This window comes from Andrena cerasifolii, chromosome 4 (genome assembly GCF_050908995.1).
Source record: "Andrena cerasifolii isolate SP2316 chromosome 4, iyAndCera1_principal, whole genome shotgun sequence".
Taxonomy (NCBI): Eukaryota; Metazoa; Arthropoda; class Insecta; order Hymenoptera; family Andrenidae; genus Andrena; species Andrena cerasifolii.
Genome location: NC_135121.1, coordinates 20543572 through 20564186, shown reverse-complemented (window position 1 = coordinate 20564186; position 20615 = coordinate 20543572). Strand labels below are relative to the sequence as shown.

General features: G+C 45.7%; 1 protein-coding gene across 1 annotated transcript in view; it reads right to left on the bottom strand.

Annotated features, from left to right (window-relative positions):
- Window positions 1-18218, bottom strand: part of Tara (SERTA domain-containing protein 2 taranis) — a 250490-nt gene extending 232272 nt beyond the window's left edge. Inside the window, exon 1 of the mRNA XM_076811140.1 lies at window positions 18122-18218. The gene's annotated coding sequence lies outside the window, so the exon portion shown is untranslated. The remainder of the gene's footprint in view (window positions 1-18121) is intronic.
- Between the last annotated feature and the right edge of the window lie 2397 nt (window positions 18219-20615).

Below are 20615 nucleotides of genomic sequence, written 5' to 3'. Positions count from 1 at the left end.
AAGCAGGACAAATTAGACCTGGAATTTGCGATCCACATTCTGGAAAGAGAGAAAGAAAGAGAGAGATGTTTACAGAACACCTCTTTCATAATTTTCTAAAATTCACTGCAGCATCCGAGGCCAGGGTTACCAGATCCAAGAATGAAAAAGCAGTCTGAAATCGTTTGAAACGGGGGGGGGGGGGGCGTGGTAAAGTAAAACCAAATTTTAGATAACAACTATTATTATGTAAGAGAACATTGATGTGTACATTACGTTAGAATAATCTTGCGGCTATTACATATTCAGGCCCTAAATAAGTAGTAGATATAAATACTTTATTTAGGGCCTGAATATGTAATAGCCGCAAGATTATTCTAACGTAATGTACACATTAATGTTTTCTTACATAATAAAAGTTGATATCTAAAATTTGGTTTTATCTTGCAACGTCCCCCTTTTCAAACGATTTCAGACTACATAATATATAGATTGCCCTCCTTTCTCATTTTTGGATCTGGTAAATAGTGATGGAATTTTGTCGGCTGAATCCGAGACGAGTGGATCGCTTGAGCTGTAGATAAAAGAAAAAAGGTCATTTTTAGATGATAGGAGAAGACTGCATTTCAGTAAAAAAAGGAGGACGTGTCCTCCTTCTGGATACCGTAGGCACAGTAACCCTACCCGAGGCGCACAGTGTCCCCCACGATTTTTAAACACCCGCCCGATATTCTCGAAGCTCCGAGCGAACCTTTCGCTCCGCTAACGAAAGCGCCTCGGCCGAGGCCCCCCGTAGACAAAATTTCCCCGGAGAAATAGGTGAACGGCGGAAAATCGATTATCCACGAATCCGGCGACCCTAATTGCCGCGGTGCACGATCGCCGGGACGCCCCGACAGGGGTCACCTTCGAAACGGAATTCCCATCTAGGTGCCTCCGAGTTATCGGCGAAGGCGCGGCGGCGCGGCGGCGCGGTCTCCTTCCATGCGTAATGTCTAAAAATGAATCGACTCGTCCCGCGGCATTCTGAAATAGGCCGATTCCTAGAGAGCCGGCCAGTGGACAAAAATGCAAAGGAGACGGGCGACGAAGATGGAAAACGTTGCTGGATAAAGAGAGGAGGCAAGGCGACCGAGGTGGAGGATGAGTGGACCGTTAGCCTCGCAGCGATGCACGAGCACGGTGGTCTGAAGATTCGAGCCACGACCGCGGCTCGGCGCGATTTAGAAACGGTTTCGCGCACGCCTGTTACGCGTACGCCACGCAACGCGGGTCCGTGCGGCCCGACTTTTCGTCGTCCCCCGCAAGAAAACCTATTACCGGCGACCGGTTCTTCCGTCGGGACAAGGCGCGCTGAAAAAAATACGCATTCTCGCGGATCAACCGGCTGCCTGACGATGCTGCGCGATGCAACGGAGACGGACGGTCTCCGAGGGAGATCGCTTGGATTTTGGAGGGCTCGGGCGAGTTGAGACGAAAAAGGGTTAAGATCGATGAGAAGCAAACATCATTCCGTTTCTTTTCAGCATCTTTGTGGGAAATCATATTTCGTATAGCTTGGTAAGGTACGTAGACGTATCCTTATGGTGATCGGAGGATATAATGGGGGAACAGATTTTATTCATGCCCAGTTATTATAAATTTAATATTTTCCTCGGACTAATAGAATATAGAAAAGAAAGGGTCAGGAACCGAGGTCACCCTCCCGGCAGTCCTGCTATTCGCGTGGACGCAGCCACGCATCGACAGCGTGCCTGGTTCACGGTCAGCTCGCAAAGTGGCCGGTTTAACTTTTAAATCGGGTCCAGGGCGGCGCGCACCTGGCTGAAGAAGGGGTAGGCAGCGAGGAACCGCAGCAGAGGGAAAACTGTGCAACTCGGACCCGGCGCAAGTAGGCACGGCTTCCTGTTGGGAGCTGATGCGTGACGCCCACACCAAGCCGCGCCAACCTACGCTAACCTCCAAGTTCCTCTCGTCTACCCGCCAGAATCGCTCCACGTCACAATCGTCACTAGCCCCCGATACCACGGCCTCGTCCTCGTCCTCTCGTTCCAGCCATTACGCGTGAAATCGTTATCCAGCTTTAACGGTACACGCGCTTCCGGTAGAACCACCGGCGAGGTTAAGATTCGCGGATGGAACCGTTTTACTGTTAGAGCAAAGGCCCCTGCACCAGCTCGCTCGCGCTCGTCGACGATGCAATTATCAATCGTCTGCTTTTATTTTCCATGGGCGTGACTGAGACTGTTTCCTTGATACGCGGCGCAAACCACCGCGTCAGCCTGGAAATTACTTCGAACGCGATCCACGGCACGAGATAATGTTTAATTTTAATTTTTAATTCGACCCGAGAGCTGGCCGATGTTGCCTACTCCCTCGAGTGAAACGACGCCGCGTGGGATGCCAGAGAATTGAAAATTTATTTCTCCTCTAAAGCGGGGAGTAATTGAAACCTCTTTGTGCCCGGTGCTAGGCGCGCCAAGGAAATTGGCCAATGAAAATATCCAGGGGAATAGCTTTGAAATTCAAACTTTCTACTCTGCTATTCAACGCGGGAGCCATTTGAGGAAACGATTTTCTTATGGATTTTATCGACCGTTTTTTGCTCAAGTCGAATTCCAGTCGCCGCGTATGGCGCTCACGGGCTGACCCTCGAGATCGGCCGGAAGCGGAGGGCGCCCCAGTGCCTTCGAGACGCTCGAAAGAACGCTCGCGAGGGGAGGAGGCCGTGAGAAAGGACACGATGATACGCGTGCTCGACCTTCAATTGTGCCCCGCAAGACGCTCCTGTAAATCCGCCGTTTTCTGGCGCGGCCAAACTTCGTAAATTTCGAGCCGGCCACGCTCTCGCGACGATTATACGGCACGCTTTAGTGTATAAAAATTATAAACAAATTTTCAAGTTGAGGTGCACAATTAGTTTCTGAGGTATGAGAGGAGAAAGAAGTGAAAATTCATTAACGCGTCAGCCCATACGCGTCGATGTACGGACTTTTATGTCAGTCCGATAATTTAAACAATTATTTCCAGGGGTTTTGCTAACAACGAATTTGAACTTAGATTTTCTAAATTCATGAAAAAAAAAAAATAAAAATCAAGAAATATAAATGTCTGTGTAGTGGGTGCTTTTTTTAATATCATCCACCATATTGAATCGGCCATTGTGAGTTTTGCTGACTGCTAACAATGAATTTGAACTTAGATTTTCAAAATTCACAATGGCCGATTCAACGTGGTGGACGATATATTTAAAAAAGCACCCACTACACGGACATTTATATTTCTTGATTTGTATTATTTTTTTTTTGTAAATTTTGAAAATCTAAGTTGTAATTCGTTGATAGCAGTCAGCAAACCCCCTAGGAATAATCGTTTAAATTATCTTACCGCCATAGAAGTTCGTACATCGAAACGTATGGGTTGACGCGTTAACGAATTTTCACTTCTTTGACCACCCATATCTCAGAAACTAATTGTCATCTTAACTTGAAAATTTGTTGCGATTGATGTCTCATCGTAAGGTATCATTTGGCACAAAATTCCGTTCCAACATCGTGGAACCAAAAGGAGGCTAAAAAAGGCCTGATTTTTGGGTCACTCTTTCTTTCACCCTTGCAAATGAAAAATGCGCGCAACAGATCGGGAAAGAAGAGCCGATAGGAGAATTCCGCATTCACCGCCGAGGAACGAGTTCTCCTGTAACAAAATTCTTTTCCATCCAGCTAACTGTATTTCCTTGCTTAATAATGTTGCATCGAGTTGCCAATGCATATTCACGTTACACAGCAGATCCACTCGGGATGCGTATCGCAATCCTCCTGCTACGCGATCTCCTTTAAATCTATCCACCACACGGCTCACTCCGCTCGGTATTATTTGTCGCGTGATCATCACCCTCGTTACTGCGTGCTCCGTTCCGTACCGCGTCGATCCTCTAAAACGGGACACGATAAGTCTCGGTGAAGAGATCGACCGACCCCCGTGCCACGCTCGTTAACTTTTCGCGACTCTCCACCTTGTCGAGTCGAACGGTCGACGACTTCCGGTGTCGCCGGTCCCACGAGCGGGGCCATTGCGCGCAAATGCGAGGCGCGGGACGGTTCAGCGACTCCATCTTCAGACATTTCATGGGTCTGCCCTTTAATCCACGAACGAAACGATACCTTCTACCCTTAAACTCAATATATGAAATCTCTAAAGGGCTTTCTACCTAATCGCCTTCTAATTTCTTTAACCCCGTTAAGTTGTCGCAGAAACGCGATTTTTAATAACTGTATTTCTATGCTCTATCGCTACCAAAAGAAAAATTACGCTAAAACAGCGGAAGAAAGCGACGAATTTAAGGACTGATTTCACCCCTCCAGAGTGAATTTCCGCAGACAAAAAATTCCTCCTTACGTACTTCAATGTGCTCTACATTCGCGCCGAGTTTCATTGAAATCAGAATATTGGCTGTGGGAACGTTTCCTTGTCGGTCGTTTCGATTCACTTCGGGTGCTAGGTTAAATATCACAGATTCTCCACATCTTGACGGCTTTCGAAACTCCGAATATACCTATTCTTGGTTTTATATGCTTTTAAATATCCTTTCGGTTACCAGTTTGTCGCGCCTCTGATGAAGACTTCGCAGACCTTTTTCGACTTTGAAAATTGAGACTCGACGTTCCCCCATCCACCATCAGTCTCCAGTGCAACTTCGTAACGGAAGCGTGAAAAACCCGCGGCACCAACCACCTCGCCACGTTCCTTCCACCCTAGTCGCGTACCTACTTTCCTTTTCAACCCAGTTCGGACGTGACTCGTCTTAATTGACCCAGTGACTCGTTAAGTGACTGCTACGACGCAGGACCCGCGCATTCACAGTACGAACCCCCTCTGGATTTTCGTCGCCACCCGTTCCGCTCGGCTTTCATTTTTCTCCCCCTGTCGCGTCGCATCGCCGAGCGAACTATTCCACGTCAAAACAAATAGGTGAAAAATGTCACCGATTCTTTTCAAAATTACAGCATTTATCGATGACCTTGCAAAAACAAAGTATACTGAATTTCAACGGCATATGTCAAATAGTTTTCGAAATATTTAATGTTAAAGTTTTGAAAATTCAAACAAAATCGGCTGACGCGTCATCGCTTAAACTGTAATATCTCGGTGATTTTTAAAGATAATGCCACCGTCTTATATTCGTTTTAAAGCTGAAGGAATTCTTTCTCAAACCGTATATAAAATATTTTGTTTATTGTTATTGAACTTAACAGTAATCGATGTCAAAGTTTCAAATCGCGATTTGACGTCGTTCCCACCCACTGTCCAGCTTGAAAAAAATACCACTCGATTCGTTAAGTATTCAACTAATAAATGCCCTTTTCAAAAAAGTTGAGAGATTTTGGGAACAGTTAAAAAATAAATAAAATTTACAATAGTGCACACCGCTTGGAACTTTACGTCAAATCGAGCTTTGAAACTTTGACATCGATTACTGTTAAGTTCATTAACAATAAACAAAATATTCTATATACGGCTTGAGAAAGAATTCCTTCAGCTTTAAAACGAATATAAGACGGTGGCATTATCTTTAAAAATGACCGAGATATTACAGGTTAAGCGATGACGCGTCAGCCGATTTTGTTTGAATTTTCGAAACTTTAACGTTAAATATTTCGAAAACTATTTGACATAGGCCGTTGAAATCCAGTATACTTTATTTTTGCAAGGTTATCGATAAACGCTCTAATTTTGAAGAGAATCAGTGAAGCTAAATTTTTCAGCTATTCGTTTTGACGTGGAATAGCTCGAGCGCGAAGCTTCGTTCATCCGTGTTTACAATCACTCTGCGCAACGTGTACGTACGCACGGAGACGCGCGGGGGTTGGACGAGAGGACAGAGAGGCAGGCACGCAGACGAGGATCTTTCTCTCTTTTTATTATTTTTAATTGCAGCGTTCATTATCCAATGGAAATTGAAATAATTAGGCGGCCGAAGAATGCTTTTATTTCGCCCACCCTGACTGACCTCGCAGTCCCTCTTTGCTTCTCTCGCGTGCTTCCCCGCGCAGCCCTCCCTCGGCAAGCTCGCGACACGATCGTTTCCACTCTGTTTCCGTGTTTGCCCCCTGTTTGCCCTCGGTTTTTTGTATCCCGCTCTTTGACTACGATCCACAAACGCCACTATTTTAATCCTCCGTTCCTTTGCCTCGCTCTTCCGCCCCCTCCCTATCGGCGAGCGCTCTCGCGCTTTTTCTCGATGCCTGACGATGCTCGTGGTTGCCACCAGCCACGCGTTTCCGTTCTCCAGCGCGCGTAACCTTGGAGTAACCGTCTGCGATGGCAAATTACAAGGGTGCCATTCGCGCGACAGCAGCGGGCCCCTTCTCCTCGGTCCACAAAGGTTCCGACGAGGAAACGGTAAACGAGTCGTTTCGAATCAATGGAAGTTCCATTATGCCCGTGAAGCACAGCGAGATTGGAACGGAAACATTGATCCTAGTAGGTAGAACTATTAACAATTCGACTGACGTCGGCGTGTTTCCGCGCCGAAGGATCCGCACCTTGTGTCGCGTCGTGTATTCACGCTCGCATCTTCTGGAAAGCATCAAAGATCGTTGCATCCTGATCGACTCGCAGGAGGATTTTTCTAAACCCCGCGCCGCTCGATGCGATGACCGACGCGATAGTGGTAGAAATTTCGCCCACACAGCTTTTTAATCTTTTGGTCCCCTGTGTCCTTTCGTAGAAAGATCTACTAAAATTCAGAAAATTATGCAACTTTGTGTGCAAGTAGAGTAGTTCATCCGTAAGACGATGCGATTTTAGGGGGTGAAATCAACCCTTGGAAAAAAAATCTGAATTTTCTTTTCCGTGGGATATCTCGATAACGGTGAGAGATATCGAAAAGGAGTTTAAACAAAAATTGTATTTTTTTTTATATATATATATATAATAAATTCTGAAAAAAATAATTATCAAAAAATGGATACTTCTCAAGTTACCCCAACCACCGATTCTTAATTCGACAATTATTCTTGCGCAATTTTGTAGACTTAACTTGTCTCGTCTCGGTGAATTCTCTACATTTCCCTGCGATTGTAGTTTTTCTCCCGCTAAGGCGATCCTCCTTAAACGACCACGCGCCGCGCCGGCCGCCTGCAACCTCCTTAGCCCACCTTTCTCTGCTACTTTCTCTTTTGATCCGAATCTGCGAACGCACAAAGTTGCCGAGTAACCGCGATCCTTTTTGTTCAGCCCTTCCGGTTCCGCTCAGCGAAAGCACACTCTCCCCTGCCACTTTTCCCTGTTTCCTACGGGTTGACACGCTGGACCACGCTTTCGACTCCTCTCCAGCGCGAGCGTTGCAAACTCTCCGCACAACGGCGCATTGTTGTGCAACAATGGCGCTTAGAGTGTACCGAGATCCCTCTATCCGATCGTTTCTCATCTACCTCGCAAGATCAGGGTATCGCACGCGAGTAATGATTGTTCCTGTACCTTTGCGGACTCCCCTTTTTTTACCGCTTGTGACCTATGGGCGCCGAGTTCTTTGAATCGTTCCAAGGTTTCCCCTCAAAGTGATCGTTAAGTATTGTTTTTTCTTTCTCGCAGCCTCGCGCGGCAGAGCGGCGCGGCCACTTTCCCTTCGCTTTTAACAGCGAACATTCTCAACATTATGGTATAATTAAACTTGTTAAACGTTTAGGAGAGACCGCACTCCGTCCAATTACACTATATCCTTCGAGGCAGAGTTTATTGGACACTTGCGAGCCATATCTGCGTGTCTCGTTTGCACTTTACTCTTCATTCGATAAGGCGAAATACTTGCGGCGTGACTGGCGAGGCCAGGTCTCGCCCTCTGCTTGGCGGAATTGAAATAGCAACGAGGAATTCAGAAGTGGTTAGATATTTGGGAAATTCTGACGACACCCGGGTATTAACGAGCAGAAAGCTACGGTTATTGGAGCTGAAAGTGTCTTTCCTGAGAACCTTCCAAGTATCTACTCGCAAAGGTAGAGCTTATGTCCAACGGTCGAAGGCGAAAGAAGAATACACGCAATTCTTCCACTGATCTACTGCTCGACACTATTTCTTGCCGGGTATATGATTATGTATATGTACATTAATTGAAACCTGGATGCCCAGAAAAAACCATACAGTATGTAACAAAAGTAAGTAAACAGTCAGAGTTCTAGCAAACAAAAGATTGTATCGAGGTAAGGGTTTAATTTCATAGAACAAAGTATACATTTATTGATATTACACGAGACTACTCAAATAACTATACTGATAATACTTTCACTAATTAATAATCTGTTTTTAAAAAAAATAAAAATGCATGATATGTGAAGAACTCATATTACACAAGTAAGTAAACACGAAGTAAATAATAAATTAATATCCGCAATGATGACCATTCCGCAATGATAGTTCGGCTAATCGATCGGGTAAGGAGAGCATGTATTTTCTACATTCGTCGATTGAAAGTAATTGCCATGTTTTCTCTATTAAATTTTCTAATTTCTTTATATTGCGTGGTCTGTGTTCTGTGATTAGTAATTTTAAGATATACCACATATTTTCAATTGACGAAAGGTCAGGGCTTTGCGGAGGCCATTCCAAAATGTTAAATAAATTCTCTTGTAAATGTTTTTTAACAATTCTCGCCATAAAAATTGGGGGTCGTCGCCCTAACGTTTTCTGTTATCGTTCTAGTATACCTAACTCTAGGTTTCAGAAAAATCTATTCAAACGTCAGAAACTTTCGTGTTTACTTACTTTTGTTACATACTGTATACAACTAAGTAAGAAGTAAATAAGACAGAGAAAAGAATTTGAGTACACTAAATTTACGTACAACTTTGTCACATGTTTATTAATTCTTAAATTTGAAACAATGCATCGACTTCTTCTAATTGGTAATTAATCATTTAAAACATTGCCATCTACGTATCACTATTTACTTTACATGAAGTTAATTTAACTCTTCGCGTGACCGATCGGCAATACTGTCCAGTAGTATACTCATATTTCACCCTAAGGACTATCTATCCAATGATCTCCCCCACTAGTTTCAAAAACGAAGATCCCACTACCCCAAACTACATCCCAACCGTCGTCAAGATTCTCCTCGACTTCTTTGACGAAAGCAAAAGGGACGCTAATTCTATCGCTTCACTATTATCGATGATAATAAAAAGTCTCTCCGAGTGATTCTGCCTACGGTGTGAACGCCCCGCGACGAGACCCACCACCGCCAACACTCGCGATTCTAAAACGTGGCCGAGGTGGTATCCTCAGCAGAACGTGCGCTTTTTCATATTCTATTAAGAATATTATTTTCTTCCGTAGAACCGTTCTCCCGCAGTGCCCGAGGACGCAAAGACCAGAGAGGAAGAAGCAACCCCCCCGCCCCGTCTACACCCTCGAACCGTGCGCCCCAAGCCCCTCTTTTTCCTTACCACCCCCAATCTTCCTCGCACTCGGGCCACGCAACCCGGCCCGATCTTTTCCTTCCCTACCGTCGTCTCGTTCCTTCCACGCGCCTCGGCAGGTCCTCCCCCTTGATTTTTCTCTCCCTCTTTCTCTTACGCCCGCGCCCCACGCCCCGCACACCCCTTCGGCGCGCAGAGGGGAAGCATTTCTCTCCTCGAGCTCTCTCCGCTGCTCGCCGAGGCTCTGCAATATTACCCGCAGAGGGAATCCCGCGATATTCTTCGGCGAGAGATTTACAGAAAAATTAATTATGCAACCTCGAGTTCACCGATCCGTCTCGCCCTGCGGCTGCTACGTCCGAGGCACCCCCTTCGATCTCAGGTGCGTTTCAGTCGCTGACCACTCCTAACTGAAAGAAAGGAAACTCCACCGTGTCATGAATCGTTCTTCTCGATCTCCTAACGAAACGAAGCTGCCGAGCGAAGACGGATGACGCCCCTCTCTGCTGTTTAACCTCCTGCGCGGGTGTATCGGATTTACAGGTGTACGTCGGTGGGGACGCTGAGATTCAATTGCTTCCACAATCGTGATAATCGGCTAAAAGCATAGCCAAATTTGGGGATTTTTTTTTAAGAAACTATCATTTCGATTTATCTGAAATTTGGACCACGTTTTTATGCATCCTTGAAGAAGTTGTAGTTTTTTTTTTATCAATTTTTAATAATAAATGTAGAAACCGCGAGGCACACCAGCGGACGACGAATTTTGCGCGGCGTGTTAGTGAATCATGCATAATTTCTATATGTATTATTAAAACTTAATAAAAAAAAAACTGCAACTTCCTTAAAGATGCGTAAAAACATGGTCCAAGTTTCAGATGAATCGCATCGCTAGTTTGTAAAAAAAAAATATACCAAACTTTGCTATGTTTTAGCCCCAAAAATAGGATACCCACTGGTATTCGGTATATTGTGCTTCCCTTTCGAACATCGTTCGCGTGGCCACGACTGTCGATTGAGGTCCGCAATGAAGTCGCTGGCGCGCTTAAAGTGGGCTGAGTGATAGTACCCTACTATAGAGAAACTTATGAGATGGGTGTTCCGAGGGCGCCGCGTCGTTCAAAATGGGACGCGCCAACGGGAAGCCTGCCAAGGAGGATATGTTTCGCCTCGTAACGGGATAAACGGGCGCGCGGATCCCTCGAGTCACACGAATTTTCGGCAAGGCACGGAAGAGGCAGTCCCGGCGATACACGAAATTACAAGGATTTTACCGTGGATAACGGTGCACCTGAATGGCGGCCCTTCTTCCTGACGAGCTTGCCTAGTTATTGTCCATGGAAGATGCCCCGATGCATAGATTAAGCGCGGTCGTACGTGATGCGGCGCAATTTCGGGAGAAACAGGGTTTATTCTAATACGGGCGTCGTTGCGCCACGCCAGGCAAAATTAGTCCAGTCTGCGTGGATACCGAACAAAGGGAGGGGATTTGCAGGAGTTACAAAACCCACCCTCCGCTAATAAGCAACTTCCAAAGATACCCACTTAAGCCCGGTAAAGAGAGCTTGAGCCCAAATTCGAATAATAATAATAAGAATTGCATTAGAGGATGATACCAAAATTGCTTGCGCCAGAGTTTACAGTTTCTACTTCTTATCGCGCAGGCGCTTATAAATTTCTGTAACAGATCTACGCTGGGACTTAAACTATTGCTCCGTACAACGCGTCGAAGTTGATTTGCAACACAGCTGTTTAAATTGAGCAGGGTAGAGCATGCACGATTCTCTTCGACACGTAGAACTGACATCGAAAGTGTGGAGCGATCTCTCGATCCACCGTGCACGATTCAAAGGCGTCGAAACGAGAGAGGGAAGATAAGTTTGAAGCGAGGCGCTCCTGTTTACGTCACTCGGAACCAAACTCGACGGTAGCACGAGCACGACGAGCTCCCAAGCTCGTAGAAGAGAAAAATTAGTAACACAGATTAAAAGCTGGGAGAAAGCCTCGCGTCCCCTGTCCCACGACGACGGGCGTCCTTAAAATGCGCCCCCTCGGCGCCCGGCGAGAATACGGACGGGACAAAAAACACCCCTTCGAAGCTCCTCTGGATTCCCGACAGCCGCCCTAAAACCGACCTCCCAGAAAGGGGAGCCCCTCCACCCTTATAACTTCCTGCCTGCTCGTTGCTGCTTTACCGACGTAGGCGACACGAACAACCACCCTGCGACGCACCCCTCCGAAGGGAGCTCCTTCTCTTTTTGCCAAAAATCGCGGTCTTCGTACTCTTTCATGCTTTTTCGAATCAATTCGATAAAGGCTCAGGGAACTACTTCGACGATTATGGTACATTCGGCAACTCTGCCCTGGGATCTACTGTCTTACGTATTTATATTGGCCGTGGAAATCTGATGGAGTAATTACGAAATGAATTAGGCGAACCAGATAACCGCTAGCCACACAATGTTCCTTAACCCTTGGACGACGGATACCAATTACAATTTAAAATCTTTCAACCCTCGAAGAAGTCATGTAGGTAGCCGCGACGAAAAATAACGATTTTACGAATTTTTATTTGGGGTTTTTATAAAAAAAAAATGGAACAAAATACTTATTACGCATTACTTATTAGTCCATAACCGCAGGAAAAAATTTATTCACAATAATTTTTGTATTAAATTATTCTCAATAATGTTGTCATTTTTTTATATTTTGTATAATTAATTTTTTATGCAGATTTACGAAGAAAAATGTTGTAGGAAAGAAATCATTTAATTATAAAGTGCCAAAAATGACCCGTCAATCTATAATGACAACATTATTTTACAAGAATATCATTTTATTTTTTAGATCCATCGATTTTTAAAGGATATATCATGCTTGACCGTTTGTTCCGCAGTGATCTAAAGAACCTAAAAAATCATAAATAATATAATACAAAAATTACTGTAAATAAACTTATTCGTGCACTTTACGGACTAATAAATCATGTGTAATAAGTATTTTGTCTTATTTTTGGCAATGAAACCACTGAAAAAATAAACGCCTTAATAAGTATCGCGTATTTACTGTTTAAGGTGGGTGAAGACGGACCCGGCGTCCGCCTGGCGAATGTTGAAACGCTTTTCCGCATGCTTTTATACAGTTTATGCACCCCCGATCGACTTTGAACGGGGAGGCTAGAAAAATTCGCGGCCGGAGGGGTCGATGATATTATTGGCAGAAAATTGGAAAGTCCGAGTGGCCCCTGTATGAAAATTTAAGCGTTTTGTACGAGTGGAGTGGAGGGTTTCTGGTGCCTTACACCGGCCGCTCGTTGTTCCTTAATTAAATTAACTTTTTGACTGCGATGCAATTACTGCGAGCCAACTTGGAGAAGAAAATCCTCCGTGGCAGAAGGTATTCGCTGGGAGGAAAAAAAAAGGAAGGAAGGGATATAGAAAAAAAAATCACCGCGGTTAAGTATGACGGAGAACCGGGCGATCATTTTTCTCCGCAGATTAAAAGTAGAATTTCAGATTTATGCGTTCGGACAACGGGTCGTCGGGGAAATATTTGATCCGAATATTACCCGCGGATTAATGTGAATTTACGGTAACGAATCTGCTGGTAAAATCGATCGACGGGCATCGGCCTGTCCCCAAATAAAGAGGGACGCCAGATTTGAAACGTCGCGGTCGCGGGTCGACCCCTCACCCCCGTGCACGGTATTTAATAAACATTACGGAAATGCGAACGTTTAAACCGCGTGAAAAGACATTTTAATTCTTTCGTCGAGGATCGAGGAGCTTGCGAATGGAAGGTACCATTTGTTTTTGACTTCTGCGGCGAAGAGCACTTCGAAAGCCCCTTTAATAAATTATTTGGACGCGCGTGCGTTTCGTATTCGCGGTGTGGAACGACGGAACGAGCGTTAATAGAAAAAAGAAAGGCATGATAATTCATCAAAAGGACGGACAGGTTTTTGTGCTAACGACCCCGAGTCACGAATCCACGGATTCCTGCGTAATGAATCAAGATGGTGACGCAAAGTGGTGCACCCTACTGACCCTAATGCGTGCGACCACGCCGAAAAACAGTCAAGTGGAAGGGAGAAACAATGATGGCTATCGGAGAATTTGATACGTGATAAAAAAAGAAACAGAGATGGAAATATCTAATCGACGCTTAAATATTTATCGCATCACTCGAATGTTAAACGCGTTAGGAAAATATTACCGCGAAATATTTCTTGCACAGACGTGCGTAATAATTAATAAATTGCGGAGCGATGCGATAAATATTTCCAGTGGAACACTACTGCGACAGCGTATTACATAAAGAACAGGTAGTCGCCACGTAATAGGTACGGTAACACGCGTGATTTTTTTTCCCCTAGGAGTCGCGTACCAGTTCTCGCTTCGCGCGAGAACGTTCGGCTGGACGATGAGCGAGCCACATTCACCGGTCTTTCAACCGATTCTGAACTAAGTAGGTATCGTTCCCAATTTTTCTCGCGCTGTCCCAAAACTACGCAAACAAGCAACTCGTCCAAATCCAAAATTAATAAAACCGCGAACTCAACGGTGATACTGAATAATTCAAGAAAAATATTTCGTTGGAACAAAAGTTCGTAGGGTAAACCAACCAGTGAATGACCAGATTGTTGAATCCTTGGATCTTTGAAATTAATACTTGAATATATTTACATGTAACAACAAAACAACTGTTGAAATTGCATTTGAATTTATTTTTCTTGAAATTTCTATAAAAATATTTACTTATTCTTATCGTAATTTAAAAAAAAAAATATAAAATATAAAACGTGTAGAAGCCCACTAAATGACCGCATAGTTTTAATAAGAATTGTACTTATTAATGTTTGCTTAATACGCGTAACTAAAAATATACCTAAGTACCTATATGCAGATATTCTGAAAGGTGGAACAAAATGGCACTTTATTATTATGTGGATGAATAATCATTGTCTTTAAATTTCAGTGAAAAAAAAACGCTAAGAACTTTTGTTGCCACGCCGATTGTCGCCGTCATAATGAAGCTGACACCCAAAGCCCCGAACGATGGGCCGTCGACCACCCAGCCAGAAAACTACGGTAAGTCTGGTGAATCGTTACCCTCCCGTTCCCCGAGTGCCACGGAGGAGCGCATTCTTTTCGCCTTCGACGCCCAAGGCGGAGAAGGAGAGACCCGGTCGAAGGCTAAAACACACTTACGTTGTACACGTGAAATATCTTTTGGGTGGAAGCTTAGGGTCGGGGTACGCGACCACACCGGATACGGGGACACGAAGAACTTTCGACTCTACCGATTCCACGGGGCTAAAGGAATTTCCAAGGCCCTTTCGGGATAATGGGCCGTGGGCCACGGGGCCACGGGGCGAGGGTTCAGACTTTCAGACCTGTTTGAACTCGGCTCTCTGAACTTAAGGCCACAACTGCCACTAGGCGGCTGGATTTCGAAGTAAACTCGACCCCTGCACTTCAGGTAGGTCGACTCGGATGAGCTTGGGACCCGTTCGAGCACGAAATCGCGGATTCTCTGCAACAGAGACAAATGAACAGTCATCTCGAGGACGCTGCAGCTCGGCAACGAGCAATACAGAATTTATCGGCCAACCCAAAGAACACACCTACGCTCCAGGAATATTAACCGTCGCACGATCGACGGGTCGTTCTCTTGTTTAGAAACCTTTCTAATTTCGAGGGCAGGATGAGGGAGGTGTTGTTAGGGGCGGAGATGCTCGAATTTATAGGGAAAGGGTTTACCACCTCGTTTTGGAAGAACGTGGTAAAGGTAGGTATAAGTACTTGTCTCTCAAAGTGCACAAGCGTTCAAAGGATCTGGAAGATTTAGTCCCGTCACAATTTCCTGCTCATGATTTCTGATTTCGAGGAGTTAGGAATAATAGGAGAGAATCTACCACCCCCTCGGCGTTCGCTGGTGCACTAAAATAATAATAAATAGAATCTCGTCACCCTGTCACCCTTAGATTCCAAACTTGAAAACTCGTCGTCCAACGATACCTGGATGAGACGTCGGCTGCCATTAAAGGGTCATGAGGTTACATTAAAGTCGACCTCGTGCCCTTCGCGAGCCCTTGCAGCCCTGTTTACCCGCATACTCGTGGAAACCGGACGAGCATCACGAGGCCGAGGTCGACTTATACAAACAAGCACAGTCTTCGTGATAATGGAATTTAATGGCATCCTTTAGAAGCGCGGTTTCGGCCACTTTGCACCTACGAAACCAGATGGCTGGCTTCGCGTAACTACCTGAAAACAGCCTCCCCCATTTCCAGCGGAAAGCTCGTGTGTCCCTCCCTTCGCCGACAGGGCAATCGATTCCGGCAGCTTAATCGTCGCGAATTATCGTAACAGCGATCGGAATAAAATTATCGGGGGTGTGCATCTATCGTCGCGATTGTTTTAAGTGGCCATTTAACGTGGATCTGCAGATCAACCCTACTTCAGTGACGCGAGATTCTCCTGGAACAATGTGAACGAAAATATGAAGGAACAAGGTTTTGTCTTCTGTACCTACTTTTAATCTTGCAAGCAGCGTTAAATTATTAACGAAAGGCATTGAATTTTCCATGTTTGATAACCGTCAGAAATTTCACTACATGTTTTTTTTTTGCTTTTTTTTTTACATAATGGTGAATCGAAGTTTCTTATATCCCGCAGACAAGCTCAGCAAAGAGGTGCTGGCGGAAGAGGGCGCATCGTCAATTAACATTCGCGACACAGCGCGCCCAAGATACGAGCTCCCGAGTTAATTAGCTGAATATCGAATCCCTCCCGTAAGTCTGTAGAAATTTCACTTACGTAAACTCGAGCTACGTTTTCGGAGGAAATTCTGTGACGGGAGAGTCGAGGGGAGCACTCTGCATCGCAAACATCGCGTCAAGATTGAATTCCCGCGGTCATTAAAGCGAAGTCAGTGGCAGAGTCGCCTTGATCTTTTCAACAGACTTGAAAACAGACGTTACAATCATCGTTAAACGTAGCCCGGAACTCTGGGATCCTATGTTCGACGAACGGCGAAGATGAAGGCTCCCGCTTAGACCTCTGATGTGGGTGTGAAACGCGCCGTCTTGGTTTTACTCTTGATAACAATTTTTGTGATGCTACGAAGAATAGGAGTTGTAAGTAAATAAGCGTTGAAATATTTTGTGAGGAGATGACCACGTTGTTCCTTAGTCACTAAACGGGGAAAAAGTCGACCTTCGACTTTCAAATGATTGGAAAATAATTGCTAGACGGAAGTTATTAGCTGGTCACGTTAATGATTCAGGCGTAATAGCAGCTGTTCAGCGCAACTTCCCAAATACGCTCGGGTAAAGTCGTAATCAATGATATTTAATAATCCACGGATAGGCATTGCTCGAAATAATAATTATAGAAGGTCACTTGCTCGAACGGCTTCAATAGCTAGCTCAACTATTTAACATTTCCATAGGTCTAATCTGCTATAGTATAATAAATTAGTATCTACATTAATTCAGTATAATCAGAAGCTCACAAAAATCTGTGCTACTTATTCGATACAATGCAAACGCATTACACAATATTCTTTAGAAAGTCCATAAACGTAATCCCGAAATTACATACCTACTTCCAATCGTCCAATACACCGAATGACTAAAATATCCTCGCATCATCAAAAACAATAGATTGGAGGGCACCTTCAAATTTAAAAATTATTACCCAAATGTTCTCTACATACTTGAACTGCAAGCCGCTATAAACCCCCGATCAAACATTCAGCAAGAAATGGTGCTACACTAAAAAAATACTATCTTCCAACTTTCAAAATATATTGGAAACAGGCTCTAAATAGACTCGACCCTCCAATGATTTCATCCAGTCCACGGTGACCACGCAATGCCCCCTGTAGTGGTAAGTGATTTATCGCAAAAAAAAAAAAATAAAGAAACGACAAAGTGGCTAGCAACGCGCGAAATTATTTGCAACTCCACGAGCAGTTGGCCGTGGAAACGCTGTACCCCGGTATTTATACGGTGACCCGAGTTCACCGTGCACCTCAGACGAAAGGAGAGGAGGAATGCAGAGGAATGCGCGGCTGCGGCGAAAAACACTGCAAGGACGCACACGCCGGATGCTCATCCGTACATGCTGGCCGACATTCAACAAGTGACTGACACTGATGTCGCGCAAACGACATCCTACATCCTCTACCCCCTGGTGAGCCTTGGTGGCTGCAACCGGGCGCGCACAGGGAGGAGGGGAGGGGAGGGGTGGCCAATCGTTTCGTTCGAAGGTCAAGAACGCGCGAAAAAAATTGTGCGCCGCGTATTTCGCTCGCCGTGTCTACGATCCCAGCAGCGGGCTGCACTCGAAGCGATCATCGAGACGGTAAAACAAGTGCGCTGAACGGTTTAAAAGTGACTCTGCTTTCTACCAGTTTCTTTTACGAAGTTCCGTTGGAATTCGTTACACTTATCGGAAAGGCTACGGGGAAGGAATCCTTTGCTCGGGACAGATGCTAATTAGTGGCGCGGAAAACGCTTCTAAATGTTCCGGGGAAAATAGAAATCGAGCGTCGCGTTGTCATTAATCCGCGATCGTCGAAACGAATAATAATGGGAGGGAAAAAAAACGATAGGAATTCGTGGCGTATTTCAATAACGCCGGAGCCGAAATGCGAGCGTAACAACGAGATGCGACGGATTTCATAATTTAGCAATTGAAAGTGCAATTACTCACCGTGCTCGACGATAATTTCAAGTGAGCGAAGGGCCCGCGAGACACAGAGTACACCTCAAGAGTTAATTCCGCCGATATCGTTGCGGAGATTTCCAGCCGATCGATCATCGACTGGCTACGCCAATACAGCTACCTGCAAAACCACCAAAAATTAACGCGAGACGGTAATTGCCACATCTATGCCCTCGAAATGCACGCGAGTGTGGCTCGTAGTGCTCGTGCTCTCCCCGATCTGCGTGCTCGCGAGGGTACTGGCAGAAACCGGGAGTAAAATCGCATCGTTATCCACCGATCGCGACAGAAAGTGATAGAATTCAGTTTGCATTGTACCTATAATTAAATCCGACATCTCGCTGCGCTAAGTTCAGCTTAAACGCGACTATAAAGCGATGTCCATTATATAATATCTATTTACTATTTCTGAGGGAATGGTACTTACGTCTGGTTATGTAGGTACGTTTTGTGGTTATTTACAGCTATTTTGTACGCGTAAGAGGATACTGGGTGCTGATCGATATTTGTGAACGAATGGTTGGTGAGTGATGAGATAGTGGAAAAAAGAGGAAGGACATATGTTAAGTAGGTGCAAGTGATGTTCCATTCAGAATGTGTAGCACTTACGCGCTGGTCACACGATAAATCAATGTTTTTGTTGGCTGCCCTAGCATCCGTGTTACGTGTTGTGGGTACGCGTATTTTGCAGTTCACGCATGGAATTTTTGAAACGAGTAATTTAAGGGACAGGTTGGATAAAGTTGAAACGAAGCGAGTATCTGGCCGTATAACGGTAGTAGTTATTATATAGGATATCGTTAATTATTGTGCCAGCGGTAAGAGAATTTACTTGAACAATCATATGCATTACCAATCACCACCAAATTCATTCCGAGGGAAATGTAATAATTAAACCTGCGCTATCGAATATAAAATATTCTACACAGATGAAATCTAGGATTTAACGTGGGTGTGTATTCTCTTTAAAATACGCGTACGCAGAACGTGGATAATTATTTCGCTACCAGGTATTTATAATTAACGATCGAACTGCATCCCCGCCATTAGTATTTCCCCCCAATTCGTTATTGCACACTGACTTCCGCTCTATGCAGCTCCATCGTCTAACCTCCAAACCGGTTGCTCGTCATTCATCATTGCGTATCGAAAAATCGCGCGGCCTGATTGATAGAATCAAGAGAACAGAGTTTCTCAACGCTTGCTTCTACGTTATTCCCGAGCTGCCCGATAGGAAGTGTCTTGCGGAGCAACGAGGATAATTTTGCAACGGGCTAACCTCGAAACGCATCGGTCTACTCTCGCGCGCCATCATTGAACGATGGCGCTGTTTCCGCGACTCTCCGCAGATATATGCCTTTCAAGTATCGCTCCGCAGCCTGCAAAATTGCGCGTCCTCCTTGGTTCCTGTGCCCCGCGGTCCCTGCCTATTATTCGTTACGGCGGATACGAGACGTTCGGAGCGATCTTTAAAAATCACCTTTCATAATCATGTGACAGAGACGCGGATCTCCGGCGCAGAAACCGCTTTGTATTATCGAACAGCATCGCGTCCCTGGAGTTGGTCGTAATGGCGGCGCTCGCTGCACGGGACCCACGGGCGCGTGAATATCAGCACGAATGAGCGCCAACGAGCAAAGGAAAAGACCGGCCCTAGTCTGCGCTCGTCTCGAAGCAGCAACGAAAGGGGAACACAGAGGAGAGGGTAGGGAGGAGGGGAGAGAGGCCGTAGTGACAGAGAACGGGAAAGAAAAGGAGAGAGAGAGGGATAGAGCGGAGCTAGCAAATAGAAAAAGAGAGGACCGAGGGGCCGTCATAATTCCTTGAATTGAACGGCGGGTTATTCTCCGCCAAGGTTACTGACGCAGAGGCTGAACGAAGAGCGGGCAGGCCAGGCAAGCGGGCTAGCAACCTAGCAGGCGGACTAGCATGCGAGCAAGTAAGCAAACGAGCAAAGCAGGCAGGCAGTCAGGCCGGCCAGGCAAGCAGACGGGCAAGCTGGCTTGCCAGAGAGACGCAGAAGAGAGAAAAGCAAGAGAGGGGGCACATGACGAGTTTAGGACGGCGAGAGGGTTCGAGAGGGGGGAAGGAAGAGGAATCGATAGAACGACAAGGACGGCGCGCGAGTATATACCGCAGCACGGCGGCATCAGGCGTCGTCGACGGTACATGGATAGGGAAGGGGGCAGAGAACGTTTCGAGGCGTCCCTGGTTGGCGGCGCCACCGTTGCGTCGCTGTAGAAACGCGGCACCGATGGCCCAACCGACGATGTATGTGTGTGCGTGCGCGTGTGTGCGTGCGGGGTAGCGGTAACGATGTAGAATAAGTGGACGCTGGTAGTGGTAGAGGCGCACGGGACGCAGAGGGGAAACGTGAGGCTGGCAGGCTCGTGGGAGAGAGAAGTGAACGGCGGGCAAGCCTAGAGCTCACGGGGCGACAAGGAAGGGGATTGGTGGAAGCGAGGGTTGGACCACGGTCGGA